General features: G+C 48.1%; 1 protein-coding gene across 6 annotated transcripts in view; it reads left to right on the plus strand.

Annotated features, from left to right (window-relative positions):
• Nucleotides 1-15,274, plus strand: part of SLC4A11 (solute carrier family 4 member 11) — a 249,849-nt gene that overhangs the window by 80,752 nt on the left and 153,823 nt on the right. The window contains exon 1 of one of the 6 annotated variants that reach the window (XM_079990780.1): nt 11,464-11,938. The exons of the other annotated variants lie outside the window; for them this stretch is intronic. The gene's annotated coding sequence lies outside the window, so the exon portion shown is untranslated. Of the gene's footprint in view, nt 1-11,463; nt 11,939-15,274 lie in introns of those variants that run through there. 6 annotated transcript variants of the gene reach the window in all.

The following is a 15,274-nucleotide window of genomic DNA, read 5'->3' on the forward strand; positions in this document are numbered from 1 at the left end:
GTTTTCAAGTTACGCTCCGCGGCAACCCGGAAGTAACGGAGCTCGTTAATTCCGGGTTTCGCCGCTCGCGCATGCGCAGACGCTCAAAATGACGTCACGCGCATGCGCAGAAGCAGCAAAACGCGACATGTGCAGACACGCAGACGCATCTTACGCTCTATTCAGGATGAGAACAGGGCTCCGGAACGGATCCCATTCGCATCCCGAGGTACCACTGTACTGTATTTAAATATTTTGTTGGAAGCTGCCCAGAGTGGCTGGGGAAGCTCAGCCAGGTGGGCGGGGTATAAATAAATTATTATTATTATTATTATTATTATTATTGAGAAGACACATTGCGAGTGCCGGAGGAAAGGGGCTTTCTCTTCCAGATCATGGGTTTGAACCGCAAAACGACATGCTTATATCAGTCGTCGCCCTGTTTAAACATGGTCAGAAGTTTGTTGCTTCTGTGAGATGCTCCTCAGCATCTTCTTAAACTTGTGCACCCCCCCCCCAATGTTTCTGGGCTGGCAGCTTCCAGCATCCCTGAAACTTTGGCCAGCGGGAATTGGCGTCTAACAACATCTGGAGAGCCATGTGTTTTCTACCCCAGCTCTAGAACATCTGCAGGGCATTACAGTGCTACCTCAGGTTAAGTACTTAATTCGTTCCAGAGGTCTGTTCTTAAACTGAAAGTGTTCTTAACCTGAGGTACCACTTTAGCTAATGGGGCCTCCTGCTGCTGCCGCACCGCCAGAGCATGATTTCTGTTCTCCTCCTGAAGCAAAGTTCTTAAACCGAGGTATTATTTCTGGGTTAGCGGAGTCTGTAACCTGAAGCGTATGTAACCTGAAGCGTATGTAACCTGAGGTACCACTGTATTGCTTCAGTCGACTTTCAGTGGGCAGGATATTTGGTGCGAAAAGGGGGGCGCAGGGTATGTGGGTTTAAAACATACATTACTGTGGTAGGGTTTTATGTGGGATGCTTTTGGAAAATTGGAGTGCAAAGCTTTTAATAAATGGATGCAAGGAGCCTACAAAAGAGAGGTGTCATCATTTAAGTAGAAGCTCCAGAACTGGTAGGGCACAAGGCTTGTGGTTTGAGAAGCTGATGTGTCTATAAAGGGAGAGATTGAAATTTGAAGGTGGTTTCAGCCAAATTTCTTCTTTATGAGCCTTTTCTTCTCCTGAAGACATCCTGCAAGGCTCACGTGTTACTCAAAGTTGTCCCCATTGAAATTAATGCGCCTAGCCTAATTATGGTCATTGATTATGGTCTACTCTGAGTAAAAGCTAGTTGACTACCACCCATGGTTCTCAAGTACCATGGTTGGTCCTGCAGAAATTGCAGCTCGCATATAGAAAGTGGGGAAGTTATCAAAAGACCTAAGAGAATAAGTTTTAAAGATTGAAATCGTATTTGCTTATTTCCTGTAATACAGAAATTTCATATTCCTGTAATATTTCAATATGAAACTTTGAAATCCTGCATCACAGTTTGCAGCCAACCATGGTTTCCTGTTGTGTCCAAACCCAGTCAGCCAAAGCTTGCCTCCAAACCATGGACGGCATCTAGTTAAACAGTTCTGCTAGTGTGAGGACTTAGAGCTGTGTGGAATTTCCCTATCCTATCCTCAGCCTTCACGCTCCCTAAATTTGTTTTGGATTTCCCCCCAATCCCTTTGGAGGGGATTTAGAGCAGGGAGACATAGGGAAAGGAGAGGGCAGAAATGTTCCATTGCCTGGCTGGAAGTCCTTGCACTCATGGAATCAGCTTTGTTTTTCAATCCCGGATTGCCAGATTCGGGATGGAATGGCAAACTGGTTTGTCACATACTGAGGTTATGCCAAATCCCTGTGTCTAATTGGAGGAAGGCATGCAGAACCTCAGCTTGTGTCTGCTTGTTCTCCCCCAAGTTATGTCTTAACAGCCTTTTCGTGTGTTGAGATGACACGGCGTCATGATGTTCCTACGCAATCGGATTTCTTGTCTAAAGCACTCTGTCTGCGACAAAAATGTGTAGCTTTGGGGATTCTTTCACAAAACAATTTCAAGATGTATTCTTTTTCAAGTCCGTGCCTTGGTGCATTTTCTTGTTGTGTCCCCAGTGTGATTTGCCCAAGCCAGTCCCTTCAGACTTTCTGCAGAAGAATTTCCCAAATCACCATTAGGCTTAAGATCATCCTAAACTAGGGATGAAGGGACACAGGTGGTGCTGTGGGTTAAACCACAGAGCCTAGGACTTGCTGATCAGAAGGTTGGTGGTTCGAATCCCCGCAACGGGGTGAGCTCCTGTTGCTTGGTCCCTGCTACTGCCCACCTAGCAGTTCAAAAGCACAAAAAGTGCAAGTAGATAAATAGGTGCCGCTCTGGCGGGAAGGTAAATAGCGTTTCCGTGCGCTGCTCTGGTTCGCCAGAAGTGGCTTAGTCATGCTGGCCACATGACCTGGAAGCTGTACGCCGGCTCCCTCGGCCAGTAAAGCAAGATGAGCGCCGCAACCCCAGAGTTGGCCACGACTGGACCTAATGGTCAGGGGTCCCTTTACCTTTTAAGCTAGGGATGGGGAACCTGCTGCTCTCCAGATGTTGATGGACTCCATCTCCCACCAGCCCCTGCCTGGCATAGCCAGTGGTCAGGGGTGATGGGAGTTGGGGTCCGACAATATCCAGAGCACAGTAGGGGACTGGGTTTAGGCAATGGATCTGGCCTTACCTCCCCAACCCTCTGCAGGTTGGGTTTGACAGATGGGCCCGCTGACAATGATGTCGTGAGCCCTGTGCTTTGCAAGCCCTAACAATCAGCTAATAAGGTGCCTGCAAAGCTCCTGCTTGCTCTACCTGCTCTACACCTGATGTCGCATATAAAACGTAGTATGGCTGGTGGACTTGGCTTGACCAGATTTTGCGGGCGGGGGGGGGCGGGGAGAGGCCTAATTTGGCTCGCAGACTACAGGTTCCCCACCACCCATCTAAAGGCCGTCCAACATGTCCTCAGCGCTGCACAACAAAGAAGAAATTAAGTCCCTGCCGAAATGGGGTATCATCCTTGAGCTGTCACTCAGGCTGTGTCACAGGAGCCTGCCGGCAGTAAATAACACTGATCGCAGTTGCAGTTAACTCTTCATTAGCAAAAACACAATCTTCTCAGACTTGGCTGAGTGTCAGGCCTAATGAGCACAGTAGGTCATCTCGGGTAGGTCTTGCTTCCATGAAGCAGTTTCTGAGAATGAAGATGCTGGAAAACACCCTGGGGTATGCGCAGCTCTGGAAAAGGCATCTCCCTTCTCTTCCAGTACGCTCAGCGACATATACCAGATGGTATATGCACACTAACACGCCTGGCATAACACAGCAAGAAGCGTGAGGCATCGTAGAGCTAATTACTATTTATTTACACGCTATGTACAGACAAAAGCATAATGGCGTCCATGCTCTCCAGTTCTGAGAAAACAACAGGCACAAGTAAAAGTACATTACAAAGTACATACTATACAGTGGAAGAGATAAGACTGTCTTCCGTTTCCCACACTTTTCTCAGACAGGCATGTGATTTACACCCATCACAAATCAGCATCGGAGAAGTGAAATTGCTAACAGAAGATCCCTGCATCCTCCACAGCTGTCTTAAGTCCCCTCCTCTCCAGGGCTTTCCCCAAGCAATCTGAGACTATGCCTGCATGAAGGTAACTACTCCACCCTCGTCATGCCTCTTCTGGTTCTGGGAAAACAGGAGGGAGGGGAACTTGTTGCAGCAGGAAGGAGAGACACCTGTGACTCTGCACCAGCCAGACTCTTCTCTACCTCTCGGCCTCCCCTCTCTTCTGCTTCAGCTTCTGCCTCCGATTCTGGTCTTCTTTCTGCCACAGACTCTCCCAGCTCATGAAGATCTGTTGGCTTCCAACACCTCGTCTTCCCAGTCATCTCCTTTTGACCACTCCTCATCCCACCACCATCCCGGGCTCTGAGCCTTTTCCCCTTGGTGGTTCCCCAGCTGGTTCCTCCCACCATTCCTCTGCATCCAACCAGTCCATGAAGTGCTGTGGTTGGGAGCTCTGACCATTGAAGGCTTTGAACAGCAGCTGAAGCCAGAATCTGTGCAAAGCAGCAGAGAGACATTTTTAAGTTGTGTCACTGCTGGGTTGTGTATGTGTGTGTGTAGAGTCTTCCGCATGCAGGAGCGTTTTAGCTCTTACATCCAGAATCCTTTCAAAACTAGGTGGGGGGAAGAAGGTGAAAGTAAGCAGCCCCCCCCCCCCACAACACCCCAGCATTTCAGAAACCATTCTCTGGAAATGCTGGAGATCTTACTCCCATTGCACACAGCAATGTGAGCGCACTGTCAGCAAATACACCGTCCAAGTTGTTCCTGGAAGAGGCTGGAGTATTGCTGCTGCTGCTACTTGAATATTGAAACTTGCCTTATCGATTCCTGGCACGGGAAGGTGGGGTTTGGCCTTTTCCTGCTCGGCTTTTGCTGTTTTGCATATTCTCCTCGCTTTCCAACATGGCTTAGAGGAGCTGCTGGTGGCGAAGCACAGAGGAGCATCATTCAGGCTGGCTGCTTGTTCCCGTTGCAACTCCGCGTTGCCATGGGAGGAAAACAGGGCAGTGCATGTCTTTGTGGCCCCCAGCTGCTTTCTGCAGAATGCATTTATTCACTTGGACTTCTGTCCAGCCCTGGCATGTATATTCTAGAAGGTGCTTGCCAGCCAGGCTAGTTATCCTCTTGGCTTTGATTGCACCATCAAGTTTTCAGGCCCTGGGCATGGCTGGCAAAATCACAGCTGCCTGCTGCTTGGCCTATAGCCTATTGGATCCATCCATCACCCCTGGACTGTTGGATGCTTAGGAGCACTTTTCGGCAGGGAGGGGCAACCTGTTGGGCTCCAGCTGTCATCAAAAACCAGGCTCAGGGTGGCTAACAGCAAATTTACCGTATTTTTCGCCCTATAGGACTCACTTTTACCCCTCCAAAAATGAAGGGGAAATGTGTGTGCGTCCTATGGGGCGAATGCAGGCTTTCGCTGAAGCTTGGAGAGCGAGAGGGGTCGGTGCACACCGACCCCTCTCACTCTCCAGGCTTCAGGAAGCTATCTGCAAGCCTTGGGAGCCCGCGGGAGTGCCTGGGGGGGGGGGAATAAATTTTTTCCCTTTTATTTCCCCACCAAAAAATTTGGTGCGCCCTATGGGCCGGTGTGCCCTATGGGGCGAAAAATACGGTAAAACACTTAATTGTAAAAGCAGCATAAAATACAGGGGAAAAAACCATGAATAATCATAGAATTCAAAGTTCAGAAATCAATTTAGGGGAAATCCATCTAATAAGCATTAGATAATCTCCAGGGCTAGCTGGCTGAATTGGTCCTGCTTGGGCCAGTGAGGAGGCCGGGGGAGAATTAGCTGTGGGGTCTCAGAGTGGGTGATTTCCATAAAAGGGGAGGGGGGGAGAGAAGGGAAATAAAAGATCAGGCTGAATTCAAATTAAAGGCCAGGTGGAATAGCTCTGTCTTATAGGCCCGACGGAAGGAGGTTAAATCATGAAGGGCCTTAGTCTCATGGGACAGAGCATTCTACCAGGTCGGAGCCACCACTGAGAAGGCCCTGGCCCTGGTGGAGGATAGTCTGACTTCCTTAGGGCCCGGGACCTCTAAACTATGGTTTTTCATGCACCTTAAGGTCCTCTGTGGGGCAGACCAGGAGAGGCGGTCCTGTAATACAAGAGCCAGGGGTGATGGCAGCTGGGAGTCTGGAGGGCCCTGGGTCTCCCTTCCATACTTTTAAAGCTAATGACATGCTGGTTGGATGCAAAGGAATGGTGGGAGGAACCAGTTGGAGAAAAACCCCAAAGGGAGAAGGCTCAGAGCCCAGGGATTGGTGGTGGGGTGATGTTGGGGGTCAGAGGGAAAAAACTGGGAAGAGGAGGTGTCAGAAGATGAGGAGGGAACAGGGCTTTGTGAGTGGGGGGAGTTGGTGGCAGAGAGAAGTACAGAATCGGAAGCAGGAGGGAAGGGAGACCAAGAGGCAGAGATGACACAGGGGTGTCTCCCCCTCTTGCTATGACCAGCTCCTCTCCCTCTTGGTCTCCCAGAACCAGGAGAGGCATGAACAAGGCAGAGGAGAGGTTGGCTTCATGCAGGTGTAGTCTCCGATTGCTTGGGAAAAGCCCTGGGGAAGAGGGGGACCTAGGCAGCTGTGAGGAAGAAGGGACCTTCTATCTCAGCAACTGCTTCATGGGGGCAAGACCAGCCGGAGATGAGTTGCTGTGCTCATTAGGCCTGACACTCCTGTGCAGATCCTGTTTTTGCTAATGAAGAGTTACACAGTGTGATTTACTGCTGGCTTGTTCCTGCCAGCTTAGAAAGGACATCTTGTCTCTGCCTTTGCCAACCTGGTTTCCGCCAGGTGTTGTGGAGCACAACTCCCTTCAGCTCCTGCCAGCACATGCTCAGCAGTTAGGTATGATGGGAATTGTAGTCCAGAGAAGCTGGAGGGCACCAGGATGGCGAAGTAACAGAAGGCGTTTACTCCTACAAACTCCTAATGACCAAAAGCCAATTGAAATGTGACTTTGCCGTTTGGACTCTAGATGACAAGCATTCAGACCTTGCAGATGATGATGATGATGATGATGATGATGATGATTTTTAATACCCCGCCCATCTGGCTGGGTTTCCCCAGCCACTCTGGCGGCTTACAACCGAGTATTAAAAACAATACAACGTCAGGCATTAAAAACTTCCCTAAACAGGGCTGCCTTCAGTTGTCTTTTAAAAGTAAAATAGTTGTTTATTGCTTTGACATCTGCTGGGAAGGCATTCCACAGGGTGGGTGCCACCACTGAGAAGCCCCTCTGCCTGGTTCCCTGTAACCTCACTTCTTGCAGTGAGGGAACCGGCAGAAGGCCCTCGACGCTGGACCTCAGTGTCTGGGCAGAATGATGGGGGTGGAGATGCTCTTTCAGGTCTACTGGGCCAAGGCCGTTTAGGGCTTTAAAGGTCAGCACCAACACTTTGAATTGTGCTCAGAAACGTAATGGGAGCCAATAAAGAACTTTCAGGAACAGTGTTATGTGGTCTCGGCGGTAGAGATGCATCTGAGTATAATTGGAAAGAGAGGATCAGTCAGGATGAAAGCAAACAGGAAGAGGAAGTAGGGAGCTACTCCTCTGAGTTCTCCAGAACTCTTCCTCACCCTAAGCAAATATGATATCTTGGTATTTGTCTGCATTGCTACCAACCTGAAGATGGAGGGTGGGAATAGGGACCCATGAGGGTCATCCAGTCCAACCCCTGCAATGCATTTCAGGGGGTAAGACTATATGGCCCTTGGAAGCCCTTCCAACTCTATAATTCTATGATTCTTTGATTCAAAGCAATTCCCATGTGAGCATCCACTGCAGGGGAAATTAGGGAATCCTCTCCTTCGAGATGAACCATAACCCCCCCAAATTCCCAGTTTCCTTCCGTCCCAATTCCAGCAAAATGTGCAGGCACCGTTCTTCTCTTTTGGTGTGTGTGAAATGAATCTGCTCCCCTCTTTACACTGTTGCGTGTTGCTCCTGCCTCTGGAAGAATTCCTCCTGTAGCTTCCTAATAAGCACCACATTTGTTTGGCTTCGGAAATGCTTCCGTTTCTGGTGCCTCCATCTCTCGAACGTGAGAACTCTGCTGGATCTGGGCAAGGAAGGTCCATCAGGATGGACTCCCCATCAGTCCCATCATGCAACATCAATAGTTGTGGGATGATGGGAATGGTCTTCCAGCAACTTCCAAGGGACTACAGATGCCCCCTCTCAGGTCTAGTCAAACACCCTGCTTCCCACAGCACCCACCCAGATGTTCCCAGATGTTCCTTCAAGCAGGCCATGCGGACATCTGTCCTCCCCTGTTTGCCTATTCCCCAGCAAGTGACACCTACAGATACACTGCCATTGAATCTGGAGTCTCCATTTAGCTATCCTTGTGGCTAATAATAGCTGCTGTTAAACCTTCCTAGTCTAGTTCAACGGGGTTTGAAAGTGAAGGGTTGAGGACTAACGCTGTCAAATTTGGGCACCCCATACCCCCACGTTGTAGAGAAGCGGTTCCCAGAATTGTCCGCTACTGCCCCCTGGGGGGAATTACTGGGGATGTGTTTGTGCTAAGAGGTGGCAGGGGGCCGCTGAAGTGTAAAGTGACTCTCAGACTTTGAAAAGCTGGTGTCCCTGGACCAATTTTTGTTGAATTAATTAAACTGGCTTTAATTGGGTTTTGAACAAATGTGCAATTCATGTTTGGAATTTCATGGCGTTCTTACGGGGCACAGGGGATGGGCTTATGGGTGTCTCCACGGACGCTGATTTAAGCGGCATTGCTTATCTTCTGCTTGTACCCAGAGGTATAAAAATAGCAGCCTCTCTCTCCCTAGTTTGTCTATACATACCTGTGCTGGGCTGAGTGATGGAGAGAGTCCGATGGTTTTTGCCTAAGGCCGGGGCATAATTAAGCTCCCAAGTTCGGATTTCTTGTAAATTTCTTGCGGAAGGAGCGATGGAATGCGGCGGGTTACTTTTTCAACCTGAAGTTCCAGTTTTGGATGTGTTTGCGTGGTTATGCGTCCAGTTTGGGAAAACAGAAAAGCCCGTAAATAAACCAATCAGGGTTGGAGATGATTTGTTAATCCTCCAGCGCCTTACAGCCAGCCTAGGGAAAAGTGCTCAGAACCGCCTAGGAATTATAGTGTTGCCTTTACATCCCCCCCCCCCCCAAAGAAAACATTGAATAGCTATCCATCTATATGGGAAAGGAGTATAGAGTTTAAGTAAACACAGAAGCAAGGAATGCTATGCCATGGGGAAGTAAGCTGAAATTCCTCTCTGGTTTATGCTTCTAATGCAGATATGTGAGATACACACACATATATACATATATGACCTATTTAGCCTGGTATCATGTCTACTCCACCCCCATTCTGCTCTGCTCTACTTTTTCTGGAATAACATTAAAGCAAACACTGACTCCTTCCGATCAGTGATTTTCTTTGGGGCTTAATCCCCTATTATTCTGCTTTCGGGTCCCAAGACTCCATACTCCAGTATATAGTTCCTTGAGCATGTGCAGAATGCCTTGCCACCTCTGTAAACTAGGCGCAGTCGTACCTTGGTTATGGAACATCTTAGTTCCCAAACGTTTCGGCTCCCGAAAACAGCAAACCCGGAAGTGACTGTTCCGGTTTGCAAACTATTTTGGGAAGCTGAACCTCCGACAGGGCTTCCGTGGCTTCTGATTGGCTGAAGGAGCTTCCTGCAGCCAATCAGAAGCCGCGATTGGGTTTTCGAACGTTTTGGAAGTCAAACGGACTTTTGGAACGGATTCTGTTTGACTTCCAAGGTACGACTGTGCAACCCTTCTGCGTAAATCGGCAATAAAGGGGAAAGGGGTTGTTGGGCATAGGAACTAAAGGAGCTGCCTTTTAAGCAAGCCATAGAATTATTGAATCGGACGGGAACCTGAGAATCATCTAGTAGTCCAACCCCCTGCATTGCAGGAATATGCGGCTGTCCTATACGGGGATCGAACCTGCAACCTTGCCATTCTCAGCACCATACTCTAACATGCTGAGCTATCCTGTGAGTCACACTCTTGGTCCATTGAGCTCAGGATTATGAGCAACAGCTGGCAGCTGTTTGGGGTTTTAGACAGCAGCCTTTCACAGGCCTGTCTGGAAGTGCTGAGAGTTGTTTTAATTTTTATTTTTAATTAAATTTGTATACCGCCCTTCATCCGTAGATCTCAGGGCTGTCCACAACATAAGTTTCCAGTTCAACCTGGGACCACCTACAGGCAAAGCAGATCCTCTACTACTGAGACACATTATTATTATTATTATTATTATTATTATACAAAACCGTAAAATTGTAGAGTTGAAAAAGACCACAGGGGTCATCTAGTCCAACCCTCTGCCATGCAGGAATCTTTTGCCCAACAACCCTGAGATTAATAATCTAATGAGTTACTGATTTATTGCAGTTGCTGTTATATTTGTGGCCTCTCTCCTTCCTTGGAGGTTTTTAAAGCAGAGGCTGTATGGCCATCTGTCATGTGTGATCTAGTTTCTGCAATGCAGGGGGTTGGACTAGATGACCTGGGGGGTGCCTTTCAACTCTAACAATTCTACAATCCTATGATTGATTTATATTCTACAATCCCCCAGACCGGGAGTCCAAGCGCTTTACACAAATTAAAACAACGTGGGTAAAAGGCAGAAGGCTAAAAACGTATTTTAAATAATACTTAAATGGTAATTGAATAAAGCAATAGATAAACAGATCTATTAAAAGGCTGATAGGAAAAGCAGTGCAGCCAGCACTATTTAAAATCCCGTTCCTTAAAAAAAAGGGGGGAGCAGACCCCCCCAAATCTGGCTGGAATAAAACAGTCTCTACCTGCCAGCGAAAGGAGAACAAGGATGGAGCCAGTCTAGCCTGCCTAGGAAGGAAGTTCTAAAGTCTGGGAGCCACCACTGAGAAGGCCCCGTTAAAAATTTGCTTTATACCAGGGCATCTCATTGTCCTGTCTAGCTCATTTTGACTGCAGAGACTGGCAGCCACAATCCTGGGTTTTAGGTAGGGACCGTTCTCAGCCAGACCAGGAGAATCTGGTAGCAGGACTATACCTGGGACCTTTCCCACAAAAAACAGGTGCCCTCCCATCGCAGTTGCATCTGCACCAGGCATTCAAAGCACTTTGATACCGCTTTAACAGTTGTGGGGGATCCTGGAGGCTGTAGTTTGTTGAGGATCCTGAGAACTGCTGCTCTGTGGGAGGTCGGCACCCTAAGCAAACTACAGCTCCCAAGATCCTTTGCAAGATGGGGAAAGAAAACCGTGGCTGTTAAAGGGACGCAGGAGTGCTTTAAATGCAAGGAGTGGGCGTGACCTGAGCTGTGTGGTTGTGTGAATCGAGCCCCAGCTCTTTGCTCCTCTGCTGCTGAACCCCGAGGCAGACAGGGGCTGCCATTTTTTGCAACCTTCCCCTTTGCTTTACTGCCTCCCAGTGGCTCATAGCTTCCCCTTGGATCTGAGAGATGCTTCCAGGTGTGGAAGCATCGGCGGGGAGGCCGTTCGTTGCACACAAGGTGGTTTCTCGCTGTCCTCTTCTGCGCCATCCCCTCTTCCCCAGATGGCAGGTTATAAACGTGGGCAAGCAGAACTGGCAGCGAGCTCCTGCTTTTTGCCCTCGAGCCGCAGCCTTGCCCACCCCCTTTCTCCTGCTGCTGCCCTCCTCTGGGTACCATACCTCTCTCAGTTCCTGCATTTTGCAAGGCTTTTTAAAGGAGAAAACAGCCAGCTTTGCTGGGTATCCAACCTAAAAGCACTGGCTGAAATGTGCAGGGTTGCTTTAATTGTTCAATCCCCCCCCCTTTTCTTCCTATAGACCAGCAGAGGCAGGGAAAAAAATGTTGAGATCCAGCAAAGTGCAGAGGCAAGCAGTGTCGTCTAGGGAAGGAGGGAGAGTCCAGGTTCCCGGACTAATCTGCTGTGCCACGGAATGCAAATTTGCAAGGAATTAGCTTCGCGAATCCTCCTGGCACCTTTTGGCTTGGGAAGCCGTTTTCTAAAGACCTCTGTGGACGAGGCATCATCTCTCTGCCTCTCTCTAAACTGGATTTGAGGCTTGCCTTTCTGCAATCTGACGGGTCCATTCTCTTTTTCCCACCCATCCGCCGCTCTCCAATTGGAATCGAGTTGGTTGGGGGGGGAGGAGAAGAGATGCCCAGGCTTGATTGATATTAATATTGAAGCCACGGCTGGGACCACGAGCTACTCCCTTGCCTGGCCACCTGGGTGCAAACTGTCACCGGAGGAACAAGTGTTGCTGGCTGGAGCCTTTAAGGGGAAGGAGATCTGCAAAGGGGAGAGAGACCAGTCTTGCCTTTTGGCTCTACAGCATCTCCCTTTAAAGTTGCAGCCTAGGTAAGTTCTTTCTCTCTCTGAGAATAAACACACAATCTCCTGCCTTCGATTTGGGCGCTGCTGTTGCTGGGCGATGCGTCCCCTTCAACAGGTGATTCAGCGAACTCTTAATCCGCCAGCTTTTTAAATATTTAATTGCAGAGAGTAAGGTGATACTTTGTTGTTTTTCCTTACGAGCCATTCTGCCTTAATAATGAAACATCTGGGTCGATTCCTATCCGGGTGCTGAACGAAAAGGAAATGTATCAGGGTTATTAAAACAAGGTTGCTTGTGTTCGCTGCGTAAGGAAATAAACCAAGGTGTGTGTGTGTCTGTGTGTTCTCAACTAATACATCCTAACAGCACAGATTTTTGCACACTGTTGATCCTGCCCAGGGTGACGTGTAGAATAAAGGGGGGGGGGACCCATCACCATGGATCATGGGATTAATTGATCGGCCAACTGTATGTAAAGTGCCCGTCCAATGCTGAAATATCTGCTCCCTGTGGCTTTGCAGCTGTGCAGCTTGGCTAATTAATCTGCACAGTGTTATGTATGAGATGAATGAAAATTCAGAAGTGCCTAGCCATTTAGGGTCCCCACCTCCCCGGAAAGGTACGACTTGTGTTTTGATGGGCAAGAATCTGAAGATTCTGCCTTACCTGGATTTCCAGCATAGAAATTCAGAGTTCTTTCTCGAGATCCGTGGCGAGGGAGTTTATCTGTTTGTTCATGGGGTGTGTGTGTGTGTTCACATTTATCTATGGATGGATTGATGGATAGATTTTGGGTTTCACCCTGGCTGCCACTCCCCACTTCCCTGGTGGCGTTAAAGTTCCGGTAGTCCCGAGATCTTCCTCCTCACGCTTCTGTCTGTACACAGCTTGCCAGTATTAGGACACAGCTTCTCTGGAAATAATGTCCACCCCTCTCCCAGTTTTATGAAGTACAGTGGGAATACTCACATTGTCTAGTCTCTGATGCTTTTTGCTTATTTAGCTCTCCCACAGCATTGCGGCCAGATTGATTCTTTCCCAAATCCCTGCTAATACATCTTCGTTTTGTGGCTTAATAGTTTCCTCTGAGTTGAAATGGCCACAAGTTTGGATCAAGTTTGGATCAAGGTGTCTTCTTCTTGTCGTTGTTGTTATTTATCTCCCTTTCTGTTTTATTACTTTCTTCTGCCTCACACACATCTAGGGACATGAATTTCTTATCTCAAATGGTTTTGCAACACCATCCTTTTTTCTTTTTTCCTTTGGTCCAAAATTCAGCATGTTTTGGATTTGTTGGTGTTCCTTTGGCTATTGCAGATGAAGATCAACATCTGCCTTGAATTCTGTTGTTAATTTAGTTTTAAGTGGGGATCTTCAGACAACCTGTTGCTGCAGGCGCACCTGTGCCCTATCTTAGAATCAGTGTGAAGGTGTTTTTTTTAATGTTGTGGCAGGTTCTTGTGCTTTTATTCATTTATTGGGGGGTGGGAATTATACACATTTCTTCATCAGGGAAATGAAAAATGCTCGTTCAACAGGATGGCTTGTAGGACGGCTATACTGTGAATAATCTATATCATCTTGTTACCCCTGTGTGATCCTGAGGGGTTTGGATAACACCATTTCTGCTGTTGCTCACAGTTTAAATGTAGCGTGTTAAATCAGTTCCCCCCTTAGGACCTGAATGATCTCAGATCTTACAGTTTTTAGTAGCTTATGTGCAGGCGAGGATCCTACCAGATTGTGGCCCATGCAAAATTTACGTAGCAATTAAAAATCTGCAAGCTGCTGCATCCTCCTTATTTATTCCTAGTCGGCTCATATTATTGTTCCCATTTCATGGACAGGGTACTGTGAGGCTAAGACGACCCAACCAAGGAGCCTCTCCCACCCAGATCCTTCCTCCTGAGGATTTTATCCCCTGGGCTTCCACAGCCTAGCCTTTGAGTCAACAGAAGACATGGGATTAGCTCTCTGATTTTATGACGATTGCATAGGATGCTTGTCTGGGATCATAGTGTGAACACCGCGGTGGGAAAAAGTGTGCAGAGGTTGTGTGGCACAGATGATCACATTTCTTTTTTTAAAAACCCTGTTTGGAAGCATGAAGGCTAGAGCCTTTTTAAAAACAAAACAGCAGAACACACAAAGCTGAGATAGCTAAGAATCTCAGGTGTTCCTCCTAGGACAATGCAACTTGCCAGGTACTTTTCAAAGCGTGGCTTTTGAGTTTTTATGTAGCGGAGCCTGTGGCTCTGGGGATGTTGCCGGACTCTTATTCTTGAATAGGACTTTATTCAATATACGTCGTTCCATTTTAAAGTTTTTGTATTGGATCTGATTATTATAAGGCATGTGTTCTTCGTTGTATATTTTGTAGCTGTGTATCGCCTTGGGCATAGTAAGAAAGGCGGTATACAATTGAAAAGTGAAATGAAACATTTAATTCCCACGAACTCCACCTAGCCTAGTCCACTGGTCAGGGATGATGGCAGCTGCACATTCAGGGCGGCAGAGACACCCTTTCTGATAGGAATAATTATACTTCAGATCAGAATGCATTTCAGGGATTCATCCAGTCTTGCATTCCATCCTCCACAAAGGCCAACCAGGTGATTTGCTGCCTTGTTCCCCATCAGAAACCATGGACCTGCTTTTCTGAGTTTCCATGAGTAGACTTGATACCCGGTAAAATTCCCTTTAAAAGCGGGAAAAGGAGACCAGTGCGTCCCCATGGCTTTGACAGTCGCCTGTCCCTTCCCGATCAAATTCGCAATTGTGAAAACTCACTATCGTCCGCTGCCAAAAAGAGGGGCAGTTGGCTTGGTGGGTTTTCTGTCTCCCTGTAGTTCCTTCCTCCAGAGTTGTTGTTGTTTTTTGGGGGCGGAAAACTAGCCGGCCTTTGCTTCTTGGTGACACCTGTAAGGGAACGCCGGCCAAGATAGGGAGGATGGGAGAGGAGAGAGCGAAATAAAAAATTTAAAAACAAGCGTAGCTGCTTCCTGGTTGCTTTCGACAGCTGCCCAGTCCGTTCAGTGGCGGGGAGACATTCCCCCCCCCTTTGGACTTTTCTCAGGGAGGCAGGCTTGCTCCGAAAAAGAGCCCCGGATCGCGGACACCTTTGCCTGGGCTCGCTTGGTTGTTGTTGTTGTTGTGGCGCTTGTCCCTAGCGTTGGCTGGAGCTGAGCAGCAGCTCCTATGAAGCCGGTTTAAGCAGCAACCTGTTTCCACTCCAGACACACGGTGTGTGTGTGGGTGGATGTTTTTGCCTGCGAAGCGCTCAGCTGCTGGAGAATCCCCTCCCCATCTCTGCCGGTGGGGGGTGAGATTAATTTTCCACTTTGCATCATTATACCCGT

The sequence above is a fragment of the Podarcis cretensis genome (genome assembly GCF_951804945.1).
Source record: "Podarcis cretensis genome assembly, chromosome: 9".
NCBI lineage: Eukaryota > Metazoa > Chordata > Lepidosauria > Squamata > Lacertidae > Podarcis > Podarcis cretensis.